We start from the raw sequence: 27,059 nt of genomic DNA, 5'->3' as shown, positions 1-27,059 counted from the left end.
CAAGTGATTTGCAAACTCATCTTCAGTTACTCTGTGCAACTAATCACATCACTCCATGTCACTCAAGCCCAATTTTTTTCAATCTTCCCTCATAGGTCATGTTTTCTAGACCTTTAATCGTTTTTGTTTCTCTTCTCTGGACTTTCTCCAATTTGTCCACATCTTTCCTGAAATGTGGCGCCCATAACTGGACACAATACTCCAGTTGATGCCTAATTAGTGCGGAGTAGAGCGGAAGAATGACTTCTCATGACTTGCTTACTACACTTCTGCTAAAATATCCCAGAATGTTTGCTTTTTTTGCAACAGCGTTACACTGTTGACTCATTTTTAACTTGTGATCCACTATGACCCCCAGACCGCTTTCCGCCGTACTCCTTCTTAGGTAGTCGTTTCCTATTTTGTATGTGTGCAACTGATTGTTCCTTCCTCAGTGGAGCACTTTGCATTTGTCCTTATTGAATTTCATCCTGTTTACTTCAGACAATTTTTCTGTTTGTCCAGATCATTTTGAATTTTAATCCTGTTCTCCAAAGCATTTGCAACCCCTCCCAGTTTGGTATCATATGCAAACTTTATAAGTGTACTCTCTATGCCATTATCTAAATCACTGATGAAGATATTGAACAGACCCAGAACTGATCCCTGCGGGACCCCACTCGATATGCCTTTCCAGCTTGACTGTCCACACCTTTCTGTGGATGGGAGTTGGGTTAGGAACAACAGTCCAATTATACTTTGGGCCAAATACTGTAGTGAAGACATGTCCATGTAGCACTTTTCATCTGTAAATCTCAAAGCATTTTACAAAAGAGGTCTGTATCATTACTCCCATTTTACAGATGGGGAAACTGAGGCACAAAAAGAAGGCTTGCCAAAGGTCACCCAGCAGGCCATTGGCAGAGCCAAAAATAGAACCCAGGTCTCCCGAGTCTCAATATCATGTTCTGTCCACAAATCCACACTGCAAACCAGGTTTGTGATGAGCCTTAGAATCATGTGAACAATTGGCGCAACGGTTGCTTTATAATACATTTGTATATACAGTCTGTCCATTTTCTTGTTTTGTTTCTTGGCTTTCTGCTACATCTGGAACACTTCCTAATGTCTGGTGTTTTCCTTTTGCCAGAGAAACCTAGGGACTTTGGCTGAGCTAGAAACTTTATATTCTTGTCCCATAGCTGTGGACTTGAAGCCTCTGACAGCTGTACTTAAGCCAATGCTCTTGGAGATTTTCATGTGTGTCTGATATTTTTACTGAAGAGAGACTGTATCAGAATGGATGTGAAGAGCAAACTGGATTTGCCAGTTCTCTTAGTACCTGTGAAAGCTGCTGCCATGTCTACCCAACCTACGAATGATACCTCCCAGCTGCAGTGTAGACATACCCTGCATGTCTGAGTCAAGAGAAATTGTCATAACGATGGGCGTGTTTTGAGTAAAGAAGGGTTACTTGCCACACAAAAAGATCAGATATTTGTGTTTCACGCTCCCTTAATGAGTAGAGGAATAGCATATTAGGGACTTTTTTTTTTTTTTTTTGCCTTTTCTCCACCTTTTTCTTCCTTTGCTTTGTTCCTTGACTTCCCATTCTCTGGAATTGTACTAATTCTCCTGTGGGCAGACTCAGGCCTGGTTTACACCTAAAAGTTAGATTGGCCTAGCTACACCACTCAGGGCTGTGAAAAATGCCGTGCCTTGTGCGACATAGTTACATCAACCTAACCCCCAACCCCTGTAGATGCAGCTAGAAGAATTCACTACAGCGACAGAAAAACTCCTGTAGCACTTGTAGTGTAGACATATGCTCAGCGAGGAGGTTGTCCCTCTAGGTACATTGGCAGAGCAGTGTGCAAGAAGCTTACACAGTTGCTCTGCCACTGTCCTGTGGATAAATACTTGGTGCTTCTGCAGACCGTTGGTTCAATGAGCTCAGGGCACTTTACAGCTATTAATTAATAAAGCCTAACGTTATCGCTGTGGGGTAGGTGTATGACATCCCTATTTGACAGAGAGGGGAAGTGACTTCAACGTTCCACCTCCAGTGTGAGGCGGTGCTGGGAACAGAACCCACATCACTAGGCCAAGCTTCCTGTCATCAGAGAACTTCAGTTGTCAGAGTGGTCAACTCAGTTCATCACAGCAGATCTACATTCACAGATCAAAGCCACCACAATTCTCCCCATGTTTTGTGCTTTGCTACTGGTAGTTTATTTAAAACAGCCTCCACCAGGGAAGGTAAAGAGAGAAGAATCATTTACAGACTCCCTCGGTAAGGGTTATAAGCAAACACAAAAGACAGGAAGGAAAATTGGACTGGGTTAAAAAAATACTGAATGGAGCAACTCACAGGAAATGCCCAACTAAAACTGGATTGGGCCATACATTAACTGTGTCCCTAATTAAAACCTCACATCGGGTTTCTTTACCATCAGTCTGTCTTCCAGAACTGAAGGAGCTGCTGCAGTCAGAGACACAGCCTGGCCTGCTAGTCACAGAAGTTGATCAAGGAAGAAATATTACCTCAGCACCTTGTCTCTCTGCTCCTTGAGAGCAGCAGTTCAGCTGTTAGGATGAGTACTCCGACCATTAATCTACTCACTTGATGAGTTAGGAATGTTGCTTCCACTCCAGCCAGTCTCCCCTAAACTGACACTCCCTTGTCGGAAAGGTTCTAGAATTTGATTCCGATTTGTTTCCTTGGCAACTTTTATATGTTCACACACAACATCCTAGGCTGTCTGGCCATTACATCTGGTAATGTTCCCAGGGCTCATTAGAGCAGTTGTGCAGGGAGTCTGGGGCTCATACCGGGAGAGAGCTTCTGTCTTGCATCTCCAATTTTTACATAGCTGGAGAGAAAGATTTGACTTATTTTTTGTAAGGTGGCTTGTGTACTTGATCAACAGACAGACAAAGGGGCTTATTTAGTCCTGTGCGAGGCACATCCGGAAGCTGCTGAACTGTGGCTCACCATCCACTGTCTCGTGTACTTTGTATAGGACAGCTCCCCTTTGTCTGTGGTGTCCGTGCATGCGCCTGTCTGCCTAGCAGGCCAACGGACGGGCACTCTGGAATGGTGCAGCCATCACAGAGCAAGGGCCGGTTTACATGCCTGAGGAGGGCTCAGAATGTCTCCTCTCTTTCCTAGAGAGCATCTTTAGCAGAGCCCCCTTCTCTTTTCTATTCGTATCTTGTACGATGAGGAAAATAAGTCTCTGTCCACCTGCAACCTTCAGAAACCTCAGGTCTAAAGCAATTGAACCTGTTTTTTCTAGCTCCCAGCCTTGATCCTTCATATATAAGGGGGGCGGGGGGGGATTTGAGTTCTGTTCCAGTGGCTACACAGCTGTTGCTGAAAAGCCAATTCTGATTTAAGCCAGTACTAAAAGTGGTCATGAGAATGGCCATACTGGGTCAGACCATCAGTCCACCTAGCCCACTATTCTGTCTTCAACATGCCAGAGACTACAGAGGGAATGAATAGAATGGGGGAATTACTGAGTGATCCATCCCCTGTCGTCCAGTCCCAGCTCCTAGCAGTAAGAGGTTTAGGGACACCCAGAGCATGGCGTTGTGTTCCTGACCATCTTGGCTAATAGCCATTGATGGACCTACCCTCTAGGATAGAACTTATCGAATTCTTTTTTTTTTCAACCCAGTTATACTTTTGGCCTTCACAACTTCCCTTGGCAACAAGTTCCACAAGTTGCCTGAGTGTGGTGGGAAGAAGTATTTCCTTATGTTTGTTTTAAACTTACTGCCTGTTCATTTCATTGGGTGATCCTGGTTCTTGTTTTCTGTGAAGGGGTAAACAACACTTCCCTATTCATTTTCTCCACAGCAGTCATGATTTTATAGACCTCTTCTCATCTCCCCTATTCAGTCATCTCCTTTTCCACGCTGAACAGTCCCAGTCTTTTAAATTTCTCCTTTTAGAGAAGCTGTTCATACTCCGAATCATTTTTATTGGCCATCTCTGTACCTCTTCCAATCCTAATATATGTTTTTTGAGATGGGGGTTACCAGATCTCCATGCAGTAGTCAAGGTTGTGGGCATGCCATCGATTGATAGAGAAAATATCATAATGACACTATTTCTCTTTCTGAATGGTTCCTAACATTGTTGGCTTGTTTGGCTGCTGCTGTATATTGAGCAGATGTTTTCTGAGAGCTATTTTATACTAGTTTATACTTCTCCTTTGTGTAGCCATTTGTCAACCTCCCGAGTCCTTATTTGGCATTTCATATTCCTGTGCATGGTGTCAAACCTAGGTCAAGTCACTCCGTTTCATCAGAGGAAGCTCTGTGGACGATCACAATCACGGATGTAATAAAGCCACAGAGCAGAGAGCAAGATTTTGCTCTCAAACTTTGGCAGAGGGGCAGCTGAATGCTCCCCTATAAAGAACGAGGAAATGTAAACAATGCCTGGGTTTTCAGTACAGTTCTTCAGCCTTTTTTAGCCAGTTTTTTCCCTAAGCCTCAGAACACAGTTCATGAGCAAGGATCCCTGAATATTGGCTTCTGGCAGATGGTAGCAGAGCAACGATCAGCAAGTTGGAGATGCCAGTCCATGCTGGACACCACCGTGTTACACGACAGTCAGCTGATACAGGCTATGATTTGTCCAGACCATCTTTCTTAAAGTTGATGACAGCTCTGATTGTCTGTACAATTCCTGAGTGAGCCACGTGGGTTTCTAAGGGGGGAGCTTGTACTTGAGTCACAGAAATTAGAGCTGGAAAAACCAAGTTGTGCACATCTCGCCTGTACCACCAGAGGCCAAGGTAGGTTCATTCCTTACAGTCTCTTCTCCAGGGAGTGTCCCGTTCCTTTCTAAATGACAGAAGTGCTGGTCTATCAGTCACGTCATTAGGAGCCTGTGTTCCTCTTCTACAGTTGAGTAGTGCTGATAGAAAAGACGCATTGTCTCTTCAGTAAAGCAAAATCTTCACTCTGCAGTTTATAGCAAACTTTTTGGCATATTACTTGACTTATATCGCAGTAGACCCAGGGTCTGTTCCATGCAGTGTGTTTAGTTCTGCTTGTGGTTTGTAAAATAACCCAGAGTCTATGTTACTTTTTGGGTGGCAATCTATAAATGGAAATAAAGAATAGGAGTACTTGTGGCACCTTAGAGACTAACAAATTTATTAGAGCATAAGCTTTCGTGGACTACAGCCCACTTCTTCGGATGCACTCTGTATGCATCCGAAGAAGTGGGCTGTAGTCCACGAAAGCTTATGCTCTAATAAATTTGTTAGTCTCTAAGGTGCCACAAGTACTCCTGTTCTTTTTGCGGATACAGACTAACACGGCTGCTACTCTGAAACCTATAAATGAAATGGAAATCTCAATCTGTAAAGCAGAGCTTCATCCACCTTGTAAGATGATGACTCAGTTTTCCCTTTGTGGTCTGTACCCTGAAAGTCCGTCAGAAACGTCAGCCTCAGCTCTTGACTAGGATAATGCTGTGTCCACCTGCATAAAAACAAGCTTATTAATCAAACTGAGATAAGGTAGCCCAACGTACTGCTTCCAGCTACTGTAAGTCAGTGGCTATGAGCCACGCCTCACAGCAATTATCTGAACATTCCTTGCCATACTGTCAATTATTTCTTTGCAACTAGAATGTTCCTGACCCTCCCATATTGAAAAGACCAGAGCGATGCTCTAGTCGTAGCATACAGCCACCCAACACATCCTAGCTGTGGTGAGTTTTTGCTAGCAAACTCCCTTTCCCAGTAAAACCAACAGCACACAAGACTCAGTGTAACGGGGAACTAGCCTTTAGGCCAGAGAAGAGAGTTTGGGAGGCCAGTTACCCTATTCCATGTGTTCAGGGAAAATGGATGAGAGTCAGAAAAATGACTGAAGCTGTCACTGGGGCAGAGGAAGAAGGTCCCAGGGAGGTATCGCGTCATCCCAGAGCATTGTTCCTTTAAGAGCCAAAGACCAGGAGCCTTCCAGAGGGGGTGAGGCAAGGCTCTCCTCTCTCCCAGCCAGCACAGACAGAGGTTTGGGGTTATTTGACCAACCTAAGGAGGATCAAGAGACTGATTAGTTGACTTGGGTGGGTGAATCAAAAGGAGACTCCAAGCCCAATCACAGGGGAACTGCTGGGAGAGCCCAGGGACAGGAAGAAGTCAGCCAGGCCACAGTCCCCTAGAAGCAGAGCTGTGAAACACCCTACACCTGAGGGGGGAGTTTACAGGCCCAGAAGGCTACTACGGGGAAATATACAGGCCCCACGAAGGAGGGCTGTGAAGACCCTGGACTTGAAGGAAGAGTTTATGGACCTGGAATTCCAGGGCTAGAAGTACCCACACCCGGAAGGCTGTGAAACCATGACTCTAAAAGAAGAGCTGATGAATCAGAATAAACAAGTCCTAATGGAGGAAGAATATTGTTACAGATAAGTGCATTATTCTTAGTCCTTGGGGGAGAGGGGTGGAGAACACTGAGGCAGGATGCTTCCAGGGCCATTCCAGGCCACGGGGCAGTGCTCTGGGGACGGTACCTAACCACGGAGACGCTAAGAAATGTTGAGTCATTTTTGTTCAACCACCACAATCTTCTTTTCTTACATTCTCATCATGTCTCTCTCCTTGAAGCCCGCCATTGGCTTTCCCCTTCATTCTGCAACCAGTTCATGCTTCTTGTCCATACCTTCAAGGTGGGCTATGTGACTCTGGTCACCTCTCATACCTGCTATTGTACAACTCTGCACTTACTTCCAAGCTGCCGGGGACAGCGATGGAGCAGCCAGCTGGTTTGGGGCAATCTCACGTCCCTGAAATTTTGTCTGAAATGTTTGGGTTAGAGTTAGTTGTAGCTTTGAATCACATGGAAACACATTGGGAGTGGGAAAATGTCTGAAATACTGTGGAGGAAATTACAAGAAGTGGTGATGCAGTGGCCATGTTTGATATTTTTGCACTTTGTGGGCAAGGAGAGGGAGAGAAGTATTTTATGCTACAGGAGGTTGCTGCTACTTTCTTCCTTCTCCCAAAATTCACCCAGTCAGCACCCACTTGTAATCCCCAGTCCATCTGGCTGTTAGGTGGAGCACAATGAGAGTAGCGTCAAATTGAGGGCAGTAATTTTGCCAGCTTGTGGTGCAGACAATGGTAATTAGGCCCAAGGAAAGGGGACCTAGATTAGCATAACTCAGTAGAGAATGTGAGCAGCAGGGAGCTTAGACAAGGACATACGTACCTGCTGTATGCACCCAGCAGCAGTCGAAGGACCAGTCTGTTCCCCTCAGGCCATTACCTCATTGTGTACCAAAAGCATTGCTGAGTATGACCTACAGGCAGTATACAATTGGGGAAATGCTGATGCCCCAAGGAAAATATAAACATAGATTCATAGAGTTTAAGGCCAGAAGGGATTATTAATCATCTAGTCTGACCTTCATAACATAGGCCATAGTTTCACCTAGTTACCCCTGCAGTGAACGCAATCACTTGGGTTTGACTAAAGCATCTTCCAGAAAGGATCCAGTCTGGATTTGAAAAAAGAACAGGAGTACTTGTGGCACCACTCCTGTTCTTTTTGCAGATACAGACTAACACAGCTGCTACTCTGAAATCTGGATTTGAAGACGTAGAGAGCTGGAGAAGCCACCAGTGTCCTTGGGCGTTTGTTCCAAGGGTTAATCACCCTCCGGATTGGGCATTTGTCCCTTATTTCCAGTTTGAATTTTTCTGGCTTCAGTTTCCAGACATTGGTTCTTGTTTTGCCTTTCTCCAGAGGCAAAGACTCAGCAGGTCCAGCAGCATGAATTAGAACTTTTCATTCTGGTTGCTAACAACAATTATTTCTTATTGTGGTAAATGTGGAGGCAAAATTACTGGCCCATACAGTGACCATGCATTGTCCCCTTCTTTAGAGCTGGACACAATTTTCTCCTGCACCCATGTGAATTCCAGACAGTTGATTACTCTCCTTTCAGCCTTTTGAAGAATTCTCTGAATCTCCTGGATCATTCTTGCCCTGCTTCCAGCACTACTTATGGGATTTGTTTTCAATGCAATACTCAGCTTAAGCATAATCAAGCCAGTTAAAAGAGCATATAATTAATTAGCCTCCCCACAGCAAAACCACATGGCCAGCTGTGGTAGTGATGATGGGGAACTTCAACAGCTTTAGGGCTCACTTTGGCTTTTACCCTGACAACCGGAGCCTCGTAGGCCCCCAGAGCCTCATCCCTGTGACAGAGTCTCCCCTGTTGGATTAATGCCCTTTTGGGGGACGGGAGAATTGGGGACACTTGGTCACAGCTGTATGAAACATTTCTATAAATTATTTAATGAGCTATTTTGCATATCTATAAATAAAGTGCATATAGTTATATGTGTGGATTTGGTGCTGGTGCAGACATGGGCTTGATAGTCCTGGGAATTAAGTCCTTTGTTTATTCATAGATTCATAAATTCTAGGACTGGAAGAGACCTCGAGAGGTCATCGAGTTCAGTCCCCTGCCCGCAAGGCAGGACCAAATACTGTCTAGACCATCCCTGACAGACATTTACCTAACCTACTCTTAAATATCTCCAGAGATGGAGATTCCACAACCTCCCTAGGCAATTTATTCCAGTGTTTAACCACCCTGACAGGCACTTTTTCCTAATGTCCAACCTAAACCTCCCTTGCTGCAGTTTAAGCCCATTGCTTCTTGTTCTATCCTTAGAGGCTAAGGTGAACAAGTTCTCTCCCTCCTCCTTATGACACCCTTTTAGATACCTGAAAACTGCTATCATGTCCCCTCTGTCTTCTCTTTTCCAAACTAAACAAACCCAATTCTTTCAGCCTTCCTTCATAGGTCATGTTCTCAAGACCTTTAATCATTCTTGTTGCTCTTCTCTGGACCCTCTCCAATTTCTCCACATCTTTCTTGAAATGCGGTGCCCAGAACTGGACACAATACGCCAGTTGAGGACTAACCAGAGCAGAGTAGAGCGGAAGAATGACTTCTCGTGTCTTGCTCACAACACACCTGTTAATACATCCCAGAATCACGTTGTTTTTTTTTTTTTTTTTTGCAACAGCATCACACTGTTGACTCATATTTAGCTTGTGGTCCACTATAACCCCTAGATCCCTTTCTGCCGTACTCCTTCCTAGACAGTCTCTTCCCATTCTGTATGTGTCCTAAGTGGAGCACTTTGCATTTGTCTTTGTTAAATTTCATCCTGTTTACCTCAGACCATTTCTCCAATTTGTCCAGATCACTTTGAATTATGACCCTGTCCTCCGAAGCAGTTGCAATCCCTCCCAGTTTGGTATCATCCGCAAACTTAATAAGCATACTTTCTATGCCAATATCTAAGTCGTTGATGAAGATATTGAACAGAGCCAGTCCCAAAACAGACCCCTGCGGAACCCCACTTGTTATGCCTTTCCAGCAGGATTGGGAACCATTAACAACTGTGAGTACGGTTATCCAGCCAGTTATGCACCCACCTTATAGTAGCCCCATCTAAATAGTATTTGCCTAGTTTATCGATAAGAATATCATGCGAGACCGTATCAAATGCCTTACTAAAGTCTAGGTATACCACATCCACAGCTTCACCCTTATCCACAAGGCTCGTTATCCTATCAAAGAAAGCTATCAGATTGGTTTGACAGGATTTGTTCTTTACAAATCCATGCTGGCTATTCATTATCACCTTACCACCTTCCAAGTGTTTGCAGATGATTTCCTTAATTACTTGCTCCATTATCTTCTCTGGCCCAGAAGTTAAACTAACTGGTCTGTAGTTTCCTGGATTGTTTTTATTTCCCTTTTATCTACTGGACTGCAGCAGGACAAGCTTCCCACACACTTTGCTCTGTCAACATGCCTGAATCCCGATCTGTGGTTGGACGTCCACCAGGAGTAGCTTGTTCTCCATGCCCCTCTCATTTTTTAGCTCTGCTACATCTGCCATTTCGTGCAAAGCATGGTGGTGAGCTTGTGATGGGGGTCCTGGAGCTGAGACTGGTGGAGTTCAGTGATCACATAGTGCTTAAAGTGCTTGCAAGAGCTTGGCTTTAATTTGAGTCTAGTTCATCAACTGGCTGTGCATAACAATAACAAAAGCTTCCCTGTACCACACCCAGACTCTGTCTGGAAGGCTCAGCCCTTAAAGGTACAGACCCCCAATATCACAAGACTCACCCAACTAAGGTCGGGGCCACCAGCCATACGTTAGATAGGCTATGGGAACAGCCTTCAGTCTCTCTGGAGCGTGACTGGAGTCAGACTGGTTGCCTAAAACAGACAGGCTCTGTAACCCATTACCAAGGTTCTCCCAGATTCTTAACTTGAGAAGGTGCCATGGAGAAATATATATCGATTACAAATAAAAGTCCTTCTCTACAAGAACAATCAGGTTGCAAAGTCAAGTATTCAAAAGTCAGGAAATGTCAGAATTAATGTTACCAATGCACCTTTAATTCTGCATCCTCATGCATAGACTTTGACAGTCTTTAGTTACATGATCTCATACTATCTGTTCCTGCAGGGATTGTTAGGATTTAAACTCAGGGCATTCAAATCCATAGCACAGATCTTTACTATTTGCTCTAAAGGAGTAACTGGAAACAGGAATGGGTTGTTCTCTTATCCTGACACACACTTTGCCAGCGTGTTACACTGCTAGACGGGTCGTATAATGTTGGGTCTCCAGATTCCTGGGTTCTGTTCTTGGCTGTGGGGGATTACCGACACGTGGGTGGCAATTGCTGGGCTAGTGAGGCAATTGGCTTGGTAATTTGGAGGATATAAGTGGGAGGAAGAGGAAGCCGGGGGAAGCTCAGAGGGTGAGCCCAGGCTGAGGAGAGACGCTATGGGGGCAGCTCTTGCTATAAACTGGCAATGTGTTCTGTTCTACTGTGTAAGTGATAAATAAATACACACACCCCCTAACCCGGTGAGTGTTTGCGGTTAAGAGAGCGAAAACCAGGCCAGGCAGTGTGGCCCACCGGGCAGTGACAGAGCCGCCCTGGTACACTGTTCTTGGTGGCGCTGCCTAGCCCCCTTCTGGGGCTCAGCAGGGGCTAGGGCGGAGGTTTTCAAACTGGGGGGGCGCACCCCTTAGGGGGGCATGCAGAAACATTCGGGGAGCGAGGGATGATGCCAGGTGGCTCGGGCTCTGGCCCTGGGGCTGGGTGACAGGGCTTGGGCTCTGGCGGGGTTCAGGGTGAGAGCGCGCCTCCACCTCTGACTCACCTCAGCCGGCCGCCCAGCCCGTGGGTCTGTGTCAACGCCTCTTGCCCAGTGCTGGCTCTGCCCCCCGGGACCATCGCCTGCACCTTGCCCCTCGCATTCTCAGGGTGGGGAAGGGGCAGGTATTGGGAGGGCGCAACCAAAATTGTAAATCAAAGGGGGGGCGGAGAGCTCCGCTCAAAAAGTTTGAAAACTGCTGGGTTAGCGCTTGTGCCTCTGGGCTCCCCGGGCCTCCCTTTGTGGTACTTTTCTGCCCTCCTTGGGCCCAGGCCTGCCTTCTTCCTGGTGGGCTTCATGCTGCTTCACACAGCTTTCTCCAGGCCCTTTTCCCGGCTCACGCTGAACTGCCTGTATTCCTCCCCAGCCTTCACCAGGCCCTTCCCCAGGGGAGGGTGACGGGGCTTGAGCCCCGTCACCTGAAAGGCAAGGGAAAGGACCCAATTAGTCATGCTCTGCACCTGAGGGGAGTCATTCATCACCTCCTGGATAGCAGACTGATCCCCGGACTCCCTGTAGCACACCTTTTTACAGGGAACCTCTCTCTTTCTCTGCTTTTGCCCTTTGGACTGGTGTAATATGGGGGGTTTGCTCATCTCAGAGCATGAGGAGGTGGGACAGTTCTCTGAATTTAGGGACTGTCCCACAAAGCTTAGGGCAGGGGACAAGCTAACTCGTCTGAGAAATCCTGTAGTTAATTGGAGGGGAAGCACCAAGCTCCCTGACTCTAGGACTGGACAGAGAGCCGCACTGCCCATATCCAGTGTCATCAACCCCAAGTGGTCCAAATACGTGAGTTAGACCCCCAAAAATAATACAGTGGAGTTCTGTTTCTTGGCTTGCTAGATCTGAAGCCTTTAGGAAGTGTTCAGGTCATGTTTGCAAGCTTTTTTCCATAACCACAATGACGAGAAACTCAGGGGGTTTTTTTGGTTTGGTTTTTCAAATGGAAGCTCAGATTCTCGCAGCTTCCCATGACTCCTGGAGCTGGTGCTGCCAGAATAACACCAAATATCACAAGAGTTTGTAGAATCATAGAAGATTAGGGTTGGAAGAAACTTCGGGAGGTCATCTAGTCCAACCCCCTGTTCAAAGCAGGACCAACACCAACTAAATCATCCCAGCCAGGGCTTTGTCAAGCCGGGCCTTAAAAATCTCCAAGGAAGGAGACTCCACCACCTCCCTAGGGAACCCATTCCAGTGCTTCACCACCCTCCTAGTGAAATAGTGTTTCCTAATATCCAACCTAGACCTCCCCCACTGCAACTTGAGACCATTGCTCCTTGTTCTGTCATCTGCCACCACTGAGAACAGTCTAGATCCATCCTCTTTGGAACCCCCCTTCAGGCAGTTGAAAGCAGCTATCAAATCCCCCCCTCACTCTTCTCTTCTGCAGACTTAACAAACCCACTCTGCCTGTCCCTCAACACTAGGGCTGACAATGTTGTATTTCAAAAATGAGGGACTGTTTTCTTAGCACCCCCACCCTCCTCTTGATATCAATTTAATAACAATTAATAATAATCAGCACTCCCCTACCTTCGCCAGGGGTGTTCCTTGCTGCTTTTTTCAGCACTCAGCAACTCCCGATCTCGTTGTACAGCAATGGGAAAAATGAGGGCTGTCCCTTGTAATAAGGGGCTATTGACAGCCCGACTCGACACCATGAATCCAAGGTGGTTTTCAGGGTGGCCGGCCTTGTATGGCTCTGGCTTCCCCTGCTCTCTCCAGCCGCCCCTGGCTGCTGGCAAAAACCTACTGCGCCCCTGCCTGTCAGTGGGCACCGCTCCCCCAGTGCGGCAGGGCAGGTGGGAGGCACACAAGGGTTCCCGCCCTGCCAGTGGAGCCGGGGCCTAGGCCTGGCCGGAGCACCAGCCTCCCCCATTCCCAAGCGGGGCGCAGTGCCCTGGGGAGCCCAGGCCAGCTGGCTGGGAGGGGGACCTGAGCCAGCCCTGTCAGGTAATGGGGGGTTGGGTTTCGGGGGGGGGCGCTGTGGGGAGATACTGGGCCTAGCTGAGAGGTCGCCCAGGCAGTAAAGGGCTGAGGGGAGCGAGCTGCCCGTCCCCTCCCCGGCTGTGGCGTTGGGGGGTGGGCTTGTCTTGCCAACGGCCCTGATTTTGCCCCATCCTCACGCTGTGGCCCTGAGGGTGAATCTGGGTCTGTGGCACTTTGGAGTTACTGGGGGAAAGGGGGTTACTGGGTGGTTGTCAGCACGAGGCCTAATACCGAGGCGAGCTCCGAGCAGTAACCCAGAGAAGGCTTTCTCTGAGGAAGCCCTAAGCCCACGGCACACGCAAGCTGCTCCGGGCCATTCCAGGAGCTGCAGCTGCTGCTCAGAGTCAGATCCCCGTCTCATCCTTGTGGACTCGTGTTCAACTGCTTTATTTGCCTCCGTAATAACCTGTCAGCGGGCCCCACAGGTTCATTGCCCTCACACTGACCGAGCTGCCAGGTTTGGGCTGCGACCTTAACAGGGGAGGGCCGGCTTTGGACAAAACACCTGTTTGAACTGGAGCGTGAGGAAGGAAGGTTCATGGTGGTATTTCCGTTTGTCTTAGGTCCGTAAGGGTTTAGTGTGGGGCCTGACCTGAGGTGAGGAGGCTAGGTAACAAGTTCTGTGGGTTACTGCATCCAGACAGTAAGGGAGTAAAACTGGAGCAGTAAATAGAAAGTAACTTTCTCCATTCCCTTTGAAGCCTTCCTGAAGTGATTTTCAAAGAGAGCCCCCTTGGAGAGCTAAGCCGCTCTGTGAATTGGAAATTCAGATTCTTTAAAGCTCTCTGAGAATTAACTTCCCCCTTCTATTAGCACCAAGTTTAGAAGTCAAAGTCTCAGGTGAGTAGCGAGCCTATCACTCTGAACCCTTCTCTATCCTGAGACGAGAGGAGATAACGAGCAGTTTGATAACCTTGCATAGCACTTCCAATTGCTCAGGCATCTAGTACAGGGGCAGTAGCAGGAGACATCTCGGTATATTACAAAATGTACTGCTTCTGAGCAAATGACGTTCTGGGAAGAAGTGTGGAGGGGACAAGGTCCAGGTGCTCAGAAAAGTGCAGGGCATGTGGGAAAAACCCTAACTAAATAGGCCTTCTGCTAAAAAATATGTGACCCTTCCCTGCCCTTCCTCTTTTCCAAAATTCTGCTCTGCATTCTAACTGCATTGAAGGTTTGTACATGAAGATATTGTTAGAATTATTCCTCTCCTTCCCATTGGTGTGACACTTCTTTTGTTAAGTATTAGGCTCCATTGCACGGGTGCACGCATGTTTTTGGAGACCATCTTAGCAGAGGACACATTTTTATTTTTGTTCCATGCCCACGATATAATAAAATCCAGAGACCAGTTAATTCTCTAAAGAGACAATGTAGCACTGGTACCTTTCTCTCACTAAAACAACGAGGAGTCCGGTGGCACCTTAAAGACTAACGCATTTATTTGGGCATAAGCTTTCGTGGGTAAAAAAACGCTTCTTCTGTGATGCATCTGAAGAAGCGTTTTTTACCCACGAAAGCTTATGCCCGAATATATGTGTTAATCTTTAAGGTGCCACCGGACTCCTCATTGTTTTTGTGGATACAGACTAGCACGGCTACCCCCTGATACTTTCTCTCACTGTTACTAAGGTAAAAAGACTCATTTAGTGACCAGATATGCGTGGTGAAGGGAGCCCTAGTCACCTTCTCTTTGCTATTTTCTTGCTAATCTACAGGAAATGGTTTAAATCAGCTCTTGCGTGATTTGCCTGCTGTGTGAACTGTGCTTTTGGAAGTTAGATGTGGAAGGGGGGCTCTGAGGGGAGAGGTGTGACAGCGGAGTCAGTGGGTCGCCCAGAATGGGCAAGGTGAAAAGGAAGGAGGTATTTAAACAGTCTGTTGTACTCTGGTCTCCTTTGCTGTGCAAATGAACTTTTGCCAAAGTCCTTTTGGCTCACTGGACGGAAGCCTCATGTTTGAAATACCCAGACCGCCTGGCCACAGGTTCAGGGATGACTGGGCCCTTCGGGCCAATCCTCACCTGGTGTAAATAGTATAGTTCCATTCGTGACAATGAAGCTACACAGATTTATGCCAGATCAGGATCTGGCCCTTCATCTTTTATTCTACAGGAGAGAGACTGACGCCGAAGCAGCCTGCTCTGCGTCTCCTTCGGATGGAACTTTCACTGGAGCTCCCACCAGCTCAGGGAAGACATTAAAGACCCCAGGGCACTTTTTGTGAGAGCGTGGGTTGGTTCTGGCATCCTTTGTCAAATTTCTCCTCCCCCTGAATATAAATATTCAGAGACTGTGGTGCACTGAGCTGTGTGATGTGTTAGCTATAACCCTCCGCCCCAGAACCAGCTGCAGTTTAGTGGCAAAGTAATTCTTGTGTATACCTTTTGTGCAGGGCAGGGATGTCGACCCATATTCACTGCTGCTACTCCAGTTTTACACCATTGTTGCAGTGTGGTGGTCCCAGGCCCTTTGCAGTAGGTATTGGAGTTTGTTTTGTGCAGAATCCCTGAGGCCAGCAAGAGGCAGCGAGAATCCTGGGCATCAGTGAGGGCTGTACTGATGGCCTTGGCCAGATGTGCTGGTCTGAGACTCCGACAATGGCATCTTTTCTTCACTTAAATGTCCTAGTTTTATTTTAAATAGTGGTGAGTGCACTGACAGTTCATCAGCCCGAGGAAGTCAGTTTGTGCAACAAGACATCCGGCATGGCTGAGAACAAATCAGACTAGAATTAAACATGACAGGAAAGCCTTTTAAATTCTAGCCAGGAACAATAGCCACGTGTCTGTAGAACCAAGTGTCATGTTGTTCCTTGGTATGTTTGTGGGTATCTAGCATTAAATATCAGGGTGCATCTGCTAGCACATTGCTGAATGGGAGATTTTTAAAGTTCTGAAAATGAGTCTGGGGAACTGAATATACATGGGACTGTCCCCCCAGGGATCAGGATTGCACCTTCTAAGACAAAACAATGTTGCCTGTTGAGGATACTCTCCAACCTTCATAATGTAGAGATCTCAGTAACTGATCAAGTTGAATAGTCAGGGTTATGGGGTCTTACGCTCCCCCCAGTTCAACAGAACGCTGCGTCTGGCTCATGTCATGGATGCCTGCAGGGTACTTCTCCTCTGTGGGATTTCATCCTTACGTGTGAGCGGTTTGTGTCTTAACCAGCCCGTTTGAATGGGTATTTGTATCTGGCTGCTCCAGCCTTTGTTTAGGCTTGTGCCCACCTTCATCCAAAGTGCTTTCCTCGCTGGGCACTCAAAGGGTGTGTGTGTGTGTGTGTGTGTGTGTGTGTGTTGTAAATTGCTATATATTAATAACTGATAGTGGCACGGCTTTGCAGGGCATGTTCCAGGGGCTAAAATAGGCATGGTTCTTGCCCCAAAGACACTTTTGGAGTTAAAGGGTTGCCTGGTTGGTGGAGCTTTAGAGTTTGTATTTCATAGAATCGGAGGATTAGGAGGGACCGTCACGGTCATCTAATTTAACTCCTTGTCAAGATGTAGGGTTTGTTGTGTCTAAACTATCCAAGACAGATGGCTCCAGCCTCTTCTTGAAAACCTTCAGTGAAGGAGATTCCACAACTTCCCTAGGCAGTTTGTCCCATTGTTCTACTGTTCTTACAGGTAGGAGGTGTATCCTGAGATTTAATCAAAATCTGTTGTGCTGTAGTTTGAACCCATTGCCTCTTGTCCTGCTCCCTATGGCAAGAGAGAACAACTTTTCTCCATCTTTCTTATGGCGGCCTTTCAAGTATTTGAAGACAGATCTCATGTCTCCCCTTAATCTCCTCTTTTCCAAACTAAACATACCCAATTCCTTCAGCCTTTGCTCATTTGGCTTGAATTCCATCCCTCTGAGCATCCTTGTCACTCGCCTCTCGATCCTTTCCAGTTTCTCTACATCCTTTGTATACAGCAGGGACCAAAACTGGCCACAGTTCTCCAGCTGAGGCCTGACCAGCACCAAGCAGAGTGGTACCATCATCTCCCGTGACTTGCATGCTTTGCCTCTGTCAATGCACCTACAATTGCATTTGCTTTGTTTTGCAGCAGTATTGCATTGTTGACCCATGGTGAGGTTGTGATCCACCACAACTCCCAGATCCTTCTCAGCAGTGCTGCTGCCCAGCCAGTTAACCCCCTCTGGGTTTGTGCATTTGGTTTCTCTTTGTCTTTGTTGAATTTCATTTTGTTGTCTATAGAGTAGTTCTCCACTTTATCAAGATCCCCTTGAATTTTAGTTCTATCCTCCAAAGTGTTTGCAACCTTCCCTCCCTCCTCCTCTCCCCCACCCCCGGCCAGACTTTGTGTCATCTGCAAATTTGATCAGTCAGTGACTCTCTCTATTCCCTCTGGGTCAGGGTGACTGTCTGAGCGTAGAACCTCTGTGTTTCCAGAGCCTGTTTCCTAATGTGAAATACATGGATGGTGTGAAATACTGAAGAACGCACCTGTGCTTTAGCATCGCTCCTTCAATTCGGGAGGCTTTGTCCACCTACTTGGACCAGCAGGAGGCTGGATCATGGTTTAGTTCTGCACTTGCATCCATCCATCATTGTTGTGTGGAGTCCCCTGGTGATAGGGAGCGTAGGGCTATGGCATTGGCCGGGCCAGGAGCTCTGAGAAATCTTGTCAGAGGCCCCTGCTGACCTTTTCTCCTGGCAAGTACATTACGCCCCAAACACTTACAGCGGCGGGCCCCTAATACAGCAAAATGTTTGTACAGCCGGAACTGAAACTGAACGACCGTGGTCAGTAATCGGCACACCAACGAAGAAACAACATTCAGTGCAGATAACAAAAATACATCTCTGGCACCATCAGCAGAGCAGAAACCAAAGGCAAAGCCAGGAGTGAGGGAGAGGCCAGATCTGTCAGTTCCCTTCCCTGCAAAATACACTTTTTAATCTCCTCTGCTTGGGAGCTTCTGGAGATAAGGCTAAGAGGAAGTAAAGGGAAAAATGAGCGATGTGGGCGGCTCTAGCAAAATGAGTTTCCATTAAACAGCAGCATTTGTCCTGCCTTTTGCCACCATTATTGCAATTAAAGTGAACCCTTCCTTTTTAACTGCAAACACGGACCTCTTTCTTGCTGCCTTGTTGGCTCTGATAGTCTGAATGGTTTAGTCTCAGATTGCAGTCACGGCTCCACATTTTGAGGCTACTGCTAATTTTAAACTGACTTTATTTTTGGTTGTGGTCCCGAAACACTGAAGAAAATAAACAATCGTAATTCTGCAAACTGCTCCAGACTTTGTGTGAGAGTTTCCGTACCAGCATCTTGAGGGCTGATGGCATCATTTTAAGTGTTTACCTCTGGGAGAGTATAGCCTGTTATTGCTAATTTTAACTCGGAATCCAGCAGGGCTGTTGGAACCATTAGTATTTTTCCTTAAAGTGGAAGAGATTACTCTTTTTAAGAACAAGAAATGGAACCGAGGAGAGAACTGGATGTTGACAAGAGAAGAGCTTTGTCTGCTCATTCGACCAGAGCATACGGCATTTGATACGTGATTTCCCAGCTTTTTAAAAGTATTTTCAGGATGCCTTGAGTCAGCCCTTCCTTAGGCAGTGGAGACTCTGATTCTATTTCAGATACGTATCTGGCTCCCATTACCATAGTAACTAAGCCCCCCCCCATCTTTAATGTATTTATCCTGACATACCCCTGCGGGCTCGGGAAGGATCATTATCCCATTTTACAGACAAGGAAACCAAAGCACAAGAGGTGAAGTGACTTGCCCAAGGTGTCTCAGTCTGCAGCAGAGCTAGGAATGGAATCCAGACATTGGCATTGGGTTGTCTGTTTCCTCCGTTTTAACCAGTTCACGTCGTTAGGAACAGAGAGAAGGAATTTTGTTTGTCTGTGATTTTTTAACATGACACTCTCCCTTTCATTCTTCCCTTTCCGCTCACTAACGTTCAGGCAGGCGGTGCCAGCATTTTTAAAGCCTACCGGTGGCTGATCCCTGGCAGTCAGACTCAAAAAGAAGGTGGTGGGAATATCCCGAGAACCAATCGAAACTCCATAAATCAAATGAACGGGTGGCGGCTGCATTACTGAAGTGCTGGTGGTTTCAGGAGAGACGCTGGAGTGTGGCAGTCAGCCATAGAACGTTTTCTATCTTATGGTTTCATGCTGCCCCCCATCACTCTAGCAGCTGGGCATGTTGAACTGAAACCCCACAACCCCAGCTGAGTCTCCCCTTTCCAGACTTCTCCGCATGGAGAGAGCCTTCAATCAGTCTAGTGCCAAAGACTGACGTGCCAGCAAGACTGGCTGCTCTGAGCGTGGGGGGGGAAGAGGGAAGTCCCGGGGGGGCTGTCAGGGGACAGGGAGCAGGGGGTGGTTGGATGGGGTGAAGGTTCGGGGGGAGGCGGTCGGGGAGCAGGGGGGTTGGATAAGTGTGGGAGTCCCTGGGGGGGGAGGGGGCTGTCAAGGGGTGGGGGGGGGAGGTTCCAGGGGATTGGATAAGGGGCGAGGGGTCCCAGGAGGGGGCAGTCAGGGGGACAAGGAGCAGGGGGGGTTGGATGGGTCGGGAGGTTCTGGGGGGGGCAGTCAGGGGGTGGGAAGTGGGAGAGGGGGTATGGGGGCGGGCCAGGCTGTTTGGGGAGGCACAGCTTTCCCTACCCGCCCCTCCATACAGTTTTGCAACCCTGATGTGGCCCTCGGGCCAAAAAGTTTGCCCACCCCTGCTCTAGGGTGACCAGATGTCCCAATTTTATAGGGACAGTCCTGATCAGGGGCGGCTCCAGGCACCAGCGCAGGAAGCGCGTGCCTGGGGCGGCAAGCCGCGGGGGGCGGCCTGCCATGGCTGTGAGGGCAGCAGTCACGCGGCCTTCGGCGGCATGCTTGCGGGAGGTCCACCAGTTCCGCGGTTCCGGTGGCAATTCGGCAGCAGGTACGCCGAAGCCGCGGGACCGGCAGATCACCCGCAGAAAGGCCGCCAAAGCCGCGGGACCGCAGACCGCCCGCAGGCATGCCGCTGAAGCCCGCCTGACTGCAGTGCTTAGGGCAGCAAAAAACATAGAGCTGCTCCTGGTCAGGATATCCAGGGTTTTGTCTTATATAGACACCAATTACCCCCCACCCTATGTCCTGATTTTTCACACTTGCTATCTGGTCACCCTAAGACACTCTGACCTGTGAGTTAATTTTTATTTGCATGACAATAGTGCCCAGAGGCCTCACTCCGGTCCAGGCGCCATTGTGCTGAGTGCTGTCCAGACCTAAAATAAAGACTGGTTCCTGCCCCAGGGGGCTTACCTAAATCTCAGTGGCTCTTTCTTACTAGAACTAGCAAAGATTGTAGTCTCTGGCTTGATGGGGAAGATCTGTTGTTTCACTTCTGAAGTTGTCTATTGAAGTTGTGGCTTGGGAACCAAACCAGAGTCTGCTGAATGCAGAAGGTTGAGCACTGGAATCTCTCTCCCTTGCTGCAACCTGTGGGTACGAGTGAGGTTTTTTCAGGTGGTGTTTCTCTTACAAGAAATACAGAGTCCTGTTTCCGGTGCCAATGGTATTAATCCCTGATGTCACACACGAGTCCAATGATCAATTGGTTTTTATTTACTCAGTGCTACACGGTGCCTGGTTCCACCCACAGACCCAGGAGCCATGCTGTGTGTTTGTCTCTTGTAGCCTTTATTAACTATGCCAAGCGCCACGGGGACTCACTGTAACTTCTGAGCTTGACTAAGTGTCCCATGCAGCACGTCTCAGCACAGTCTCACCTGCAGCTCCTGGAAAGAGCACTTTTCCCTGTTGGCCTTTATACCACTGTTGACGAGTTAGAGAGAAGTTTGGCATTCTGACCTATATGTTTATCTAAGGATTTGAAAAAGAAGCCGTAGCGTTTCATGTGGTGCGTAATCACATAGAGCTTTTCTTGGCAAACAACTCCAGATAGAAAAGGAGACACAGAGCACAGCCAGGTAAGTCCATTCTTTTATATGATCTAGAAGAAAAATGTAAATCCTCATGTGAGAAGCCCTGATTTCAAAGCTTTCTAGTCCGGTAATTTCCTCTTCAGAATGCTGGTTTCTTCTGCTTCTGTACATGTGCGATAATGACTGGCATTCTAGCGGCTGTCTTTGACGTTGATTGGCGATAAGTTTCCTGCAGGTAATGGAACCCTATTGTTGCCGTGGTGTTCAGACCAGCCTAATGAATTCAGGCCATTCAAGTGGGGCCTGATCCAAAGCCTATTGAAGGCAATGGAAAGGCTCTCACTCATCCTCTCTCCATTTATTTTTTCCCTGCAAAGATTAACTTTTGCTTTCTCTGTGTGCTGAAATCTGAGAGGTCTCTTGCCATCCTCAGCGCCAGCGGCTTCATCTGTATTTTAACAAAGATTAAACTACTGGAACCACTTCACTAGTGATGCGATGGATTCTCCATCAGCTGGAGTCTTTGAATCATGATAGGATGCCTGTGTAAAGCTCAAAAAGAAGTGATGGGCTCAGTGCAGAATTGCTGGATGACATTCTCTGGCCTATAGGAGGTCAGACTAAGTGGCCATAATGGTCCCTTCAGGGCTTAAATTTCCAGGGCAAATCCAGCTGTCCTCATGCAGAAAGAGCTCCTATAGAAGCCAGTGGGAGTTTGGCCTGAGTCAGGCCAGCAGGATTAGCTCCTCTCTGTGCTAGATGCAATAGGTTTTCTGCACTAACCCTATAGCACGACTCCACAGAACGTAGGTCAAAGTCTTTCCTCTGAATATTAGATAAGCCCAAGTTACTGATGAAGTTGTGAAAACACCCTGCTGGCCCAGGTTGTGGGGCGTGTGCGTGTGAGAGACAATATTACCTACTTAAAAGCAACCAAAGGATTCATTAAACAACATTACAGCATAACAGCTTTCAATTAAATCTCAGAAAAAACTTCCAAACTGTAAGAACAGCAGGACAATGGAACAAACTGCCTCAGGAAGTCGTGGAAGCTCTGTCACTAGAGGTTTTCAAAAGGAGGCTGGAGCCATCTGCCTTGGCTGATTTAGACACAAGTCCTGCCTCTTGGCAGGGGATTAGACTAGATGACCCTTGCAGTCCCTTCTAACCCTGTGGTTCTATGATTAAATGCTTTGGGGGCTTGTCCCCATAAGGTAAGATGTGTGGCAGGGCACCTGTGACAAGTTTAACTCGCCTCCCCAGGTGGGGAAAATGAAAGCCATGTAATGGAAGACTGGTGTCCCCTATAAGAGCAGCGGGAAGCTCAGGAAACTTCAGAGCTTGTAGAGAAGTCCCTGGCCCCAGGGGAGGTTTGGAAGCAGAGCCAGAAGGCTGAGCTTGGGCCGGGTAAAGCCTGGGAGTGGTGGTTGAATCAGAGGAGAGATGGTGAACAGGGACCCAGCTCCAGGAAGGAGGGCTGGGGAGTCCCTACCAAAGAGAGAGAGAGAGAGAGAGAGACACTGAACTAGACTTGGACCTGGAGGGCCAGTGTGTGTACTGAGGACTGAATAAATTGGACCCCAGAAGGGGAGTGTTTTGAACTGTGATCTGGAGTTTTTGAGGAGTCCAAGGAGCGGAACTGTGGCAGGGTGTCTGCAAAGCGACCTCAGCGCGAGGGGGCGCTTTTGTGGCCGTCACTCTGTTCCAGGGCTTTAAAGAGGTCTCTGCATCTCAGGTCAGAGCAAAATAAGCTGCAGTTCACGAGGACGCCTTGTTGTTGTTGTTTGACGTTCACATTGCACTGGTGCAAACGTAACGCGTTGCTTCCTTTGAAGTGAGGGACTCCTTTTTCTTAGGCTACATCTACACTACAGGGGGGAGTCGATTTAAGATATGCAAATTCAGCTACATGAATAGCGTAGCTGAATTCGACGTATCGCAGCCGACTTACCCCGCTGTGAGGACGGTGGCAAAATCGACCTCTGCGGCTTCCCGTCGACGGCGCTTACTCCCACCTCTGCTGGTGGAGTAAGAGCGTCGATTCGGGGATCAATTGTCGCGTCCCAATCGATCCCCGAGAGGTCAATTTCTACCCGCCGATTCAGGCGGGTAGTGTAGACCCAGCCTTACATAGGCAAAAAGATTCTCTGTGGACATGTCTTAGCTTCTGGTATGTGATTTAGTGCATTTTCGCTTTGGTTCTGAGTTATTGGCTTATTTACAACCTACATAGCTTTTGACGTCACCTTTCTGAAGTTAACCACTTCTCTCTGTGCTGAAAATAGTGAGAAGGAGAAAACGGCGAATCTGGTGTGGTGATAGACACAGTATCAGTCAAATACGCTGCTCCTTGGGAGTGTATCTCTTTGCATGTCAGACTGTAACTGGCTTCCATTATCTGTGAGAAAAGCTAAACAACATCGGACAAAAATAGGTTTCTAGTGCAGACAAGTAAGGGTTCTGTCGTATGCCTTGGGGGAGGGGATGGGTTACGCTGTGCTAGGACGCACTTTCCTGGAAGTCAGTCAGTCCGTGTTTGCTGGGCGGCCTTTCCATTTTTCATTCCACACGCTAGTGAGCCTGATTTAGCGCTCCAGCTTGATTCCATTAAAGTTAGTGACATTTTGCCGTTGACTCCAATGAGAGCAGGATCAGACATGTGCATAGGTCTGAGTCTGGGAGTGACAGTGGTGTAAAACCAGTGTGCAGTCATAATCAGGCCCACTAGATATATGAAGGCTGGAGAGCTCAGTGAGATTACAGGCTATCCATGACGGCATAGTCTGTATCTGCAAGCATTATGAGACACTCAGCGTTAACATCCCCAGCAACCCAATACCCGGAAACCATTCAATCTACCCAAAAAACCCAGAACCAGACCCCAACTGAGACATTTTACCCCAAAAATGGAGGAGATGCAGAGAAATCCACTAGGGTCTTCATGGTTGTCTGTGGAAGGTGCTCTGATGCGAGGGTGATGGGCAGCAATGTAATATCCTACGATAGTTGGTTCAACACTGCGGCTGGGAAGTCCAAGAACAGACAAAGCAGGATGTCTATGTAGTGCACTTGCGTGAGATCCCTTCTGAGCTACCATCACACTCACGTCAGTGGCCCATTGGCTGCTCCATTTGCCTTTCTAGGTCATTTAACGTGTTATACTTGCCTCACATTGTGTCCTTCTGGCTCCATCCTTTGTGCCATCCTGAGTTTATTCTGCCTTTTGGAGTTGCAATCAACAACAGCCCAGAGCCACCTGGACTTAGCAAGTAACCAGTGTTAGGCCTTCCAGCTTTCCCTTCACTTCCTCTTGGTAACTTCTACTGCTCGTTGTTGAAATTGTTACCATTGTCTTCAAGAACTTCACCACCACTTAGTCCCCCCTGCACCTTGTTTTTCTAAGGCTGTGGACAAGCAGAAGTTAATTTGTTTTCTTATTATCAAAACTACTGCCTCAGCTTTACAAGTTCACAAAAGAGCTGGAGTAGGGTTACTTGAGGGAAAAATGAGTATTCCCTGTGATGCTCTGCAGTAGACTTCCCCCCCCCCCCCCCCGCATAATTGTTCTTTAGCAAAGACAAGACTAGAAATATGAACTGAAATTAGACCAAAACAATCAAAACTATAGGGAAAACTGTTGCAGTGGTTAAATGAGCTGGGGAATGAAGTCAGCTTCCAGGGAGGCAGTGAAGTCCGTCACTAAATCTTTCAACTGCTGATTGATGATCACTTGCTGGAAATGTTCTAGAGATGTTACACTCCTGCCACAACAAGCAGCAGCCAGTGAATGGATTAGATGACTTCATGTGGGACCCTACCAATGTTAACCACTTGGTTTCACTCCCCTTCCATCCTCCGAACCCCCCACAAGCTGTTCTAGACATTCCAAGCAACTTTGAGCTAAAGTTGTATTTCTAAAACCAGCTTCAAAGATGACTCTGGAGCGTTTACACTACAGTAAAGGTTTGCATTGAGCCAGCCCTGCAATGTTGTTTCAGATTGGTTAATAAAGCGATGTACCAGTGCAGCCTGTTTACATGGTCTGGGATGATTGCATCAGCATGGCTGTGGTCAGCCTGGAAGCTTACATTTCCCATCCTGTCCAGAAGACTCTGTGCTGAGGGCAGATTTTTCATTTTTTTTCATCTTGATGCACATGGATCTATATGCAAAACTCCAGTTAATGCTAGTGAGAGTTCCGTATGTAAATACCGCACTGTACCCGTGCATGGAGATGAGAATAATAGGTCCTTTGTCCCTGGCTTTGGGCGCTAGGAAGATGTGGCTTTTCCCTTAAACACCTTGGGTCTAGAGGACAGAGCATGGTCTAACAGCAAACAAACTATAGTTGCATGAATGCAAAGGTGGCATGCTACTTTGAGAACTGTCTCAGGCCCTGAAACTGCCTGTACTCAGCGCTGGCTGAGTGCAGTGACTTGTAGCTGATATTTACTGGACAGGTTATTCTGTGCAATTGAAATGAAAACTGTTGCTATACGTGTAGTGAAGTGTCCCCAAGGGAAGCTCCATGGAAGATAATGGACTAGTGCCTACCTATACCCGTGTGAATTTGATGCTTAGTCTTTTCTGTGCCATTTCAGACTCTTGGGTATTAGCTCCAGTATCCCTATTGTGGCTCAGCCAGTACCTGATGTGTCAGAGCAAGGTCATGTTAACCCTTCTGAGGGAAGGGATAGCTCAGTGGTTTGAGCATTGGCCTGCTAATTCCAGGGTTGTGAGTTCAATCCTTGAGGGGGCCATTTAGGGATCTGGGGCACAAATGTGTCTGGGGGTTGGTCCTGCTTTGAGTAGGGGGTTGGACTAGATACCTCCTGAGGTCTCTTCCAACCCTGATATTCTATGATTTGATGATAATGCACCTGGCCAGTTGTGCCCTGCTGTATGTGATGGGCATTTCTCACTGACCCTTCTATCTCTCCTCTCTGAGCTTGCAGAACTGGAGATTGTATAGGTCAGGAAATTACCCAACCACAGGCTTTAAGGCTAGAATAATCCGTCAGTCTGCTTGTATCTCCCAGCGTGAGTGCAGGGGCGGACGCTGCTGTACACCTGTGGATAGAATGTCACACTTGCTTAAGGGTGTGTGCTCTTGTCAGCCTCTGGGAACTGAATATGACTAGACAAGCTGCAGAGTTGACCTCTCTGGGGTGTTGCCATTTTATCACCCTCCAGTAACTGCAGCCTACAGAGGCTATAACATTGACCTCAGATACAAGACAATGAATTGCTGCACTCTGTCCCTGAAGAATGTGCATGTCTTTGGCCCAGGGGAAGAGAGGATACAGATGCACTCGCACTTAGTGTGTTTAACGTGGAATTGTGACTAAAGCATTTCTGAGAATAATGTGATCTGTAAAAGGGATCCCCTCTGGGTTCTGTGTGGAGGTTCTCCTGCTAGACACTACTTCAGGGTCAACGTACTGAATGACAGAAACTGGGAGAGGCCAGGAACTGCCATGAAGACCACGTCCTCCCTCTCCAGACATCTCCACTCTGGCTGACGCTGCCATCAGAAAAGCAATAAAGCTGCTCTTCTTCTGAAATCCCATGGATCACGCTCATGTTCACAAAGGCTTTGTGCAGGAAACGGCCGGGGCGGAGGAGGTGGAAATGGAACAATGCTGCAGTGCAGCCCTTAAGAAACTCTTCTTCCAAGCGCTTGTCTAGACCAGTGGGCCTTGCCCCTCCATGACCCTTATTGGGGCAACTTTGGAGCTCTGAGGGCTGATCCACAGGCCGTTCCCTGATCTCCTGGTACTGCTCTCCGACCGGTTTGCTCTACTTGCCGCTGGATGGCGCCGCCTCCTGGATTCGCTTGATCAGACCAGTACCCCTTCCAGTGGTTACACCCAGTCAGTTTCTCCCCTGCAGCCCCTCAGGAGCCGCAGTGTCCTCTTCGGGACGCAGCCCTCCGGCCAGGTCACTC

General features: G+C 47.7%; 1 protein-coding gene across 2 annotated transcripts in view; it reads left to right on the top strand.

Annotated features, from left to right (window-relative positions):
* Nucleotides 1-4,766: 4,766 nt before the first annotated feature.
* LOC101936517 (phospholipid-transporting ATPase ID-like) overlaps nt 4,767-27,059 on the top strand; it is a 135,949-nt gene continuing 113,656 nt past the window's right edge. The window contains exon 1 of one of the 2 annotated variants that reach the window (XM_042846631.2): nt 4,767-4,790. The gene's annotated coding sequence lies outside the window, so the exon portion shown is untranslated. Of the gene's footprint in view, nt 4,791-21,015; nt 21,158-27,059 lie in introns of those variants that run through there. The other variant, XM_008174898.4, reaches the window with a different exon arrangement.

The sequence above is a fragment of the Chrysemys picta genome, chromosome 6 (genome assembly GCF_011386835.1).
Source record: "Chrysemys picta bellii isolate R12L10 chromosome 6, ASM1138683v2, whole genome shotgun sequence".
Taxonomy (NCBI): Eukaryota; Metazoa; Chordata; order Testudines; family Emydidae; genus Chrysemys; species Chrysemys picta.
The sequence above is the reverse complement of the archived record's forward strand: the minus strand, read 5'-3'. Positions and strand labels throughout refer to the sequence as shown.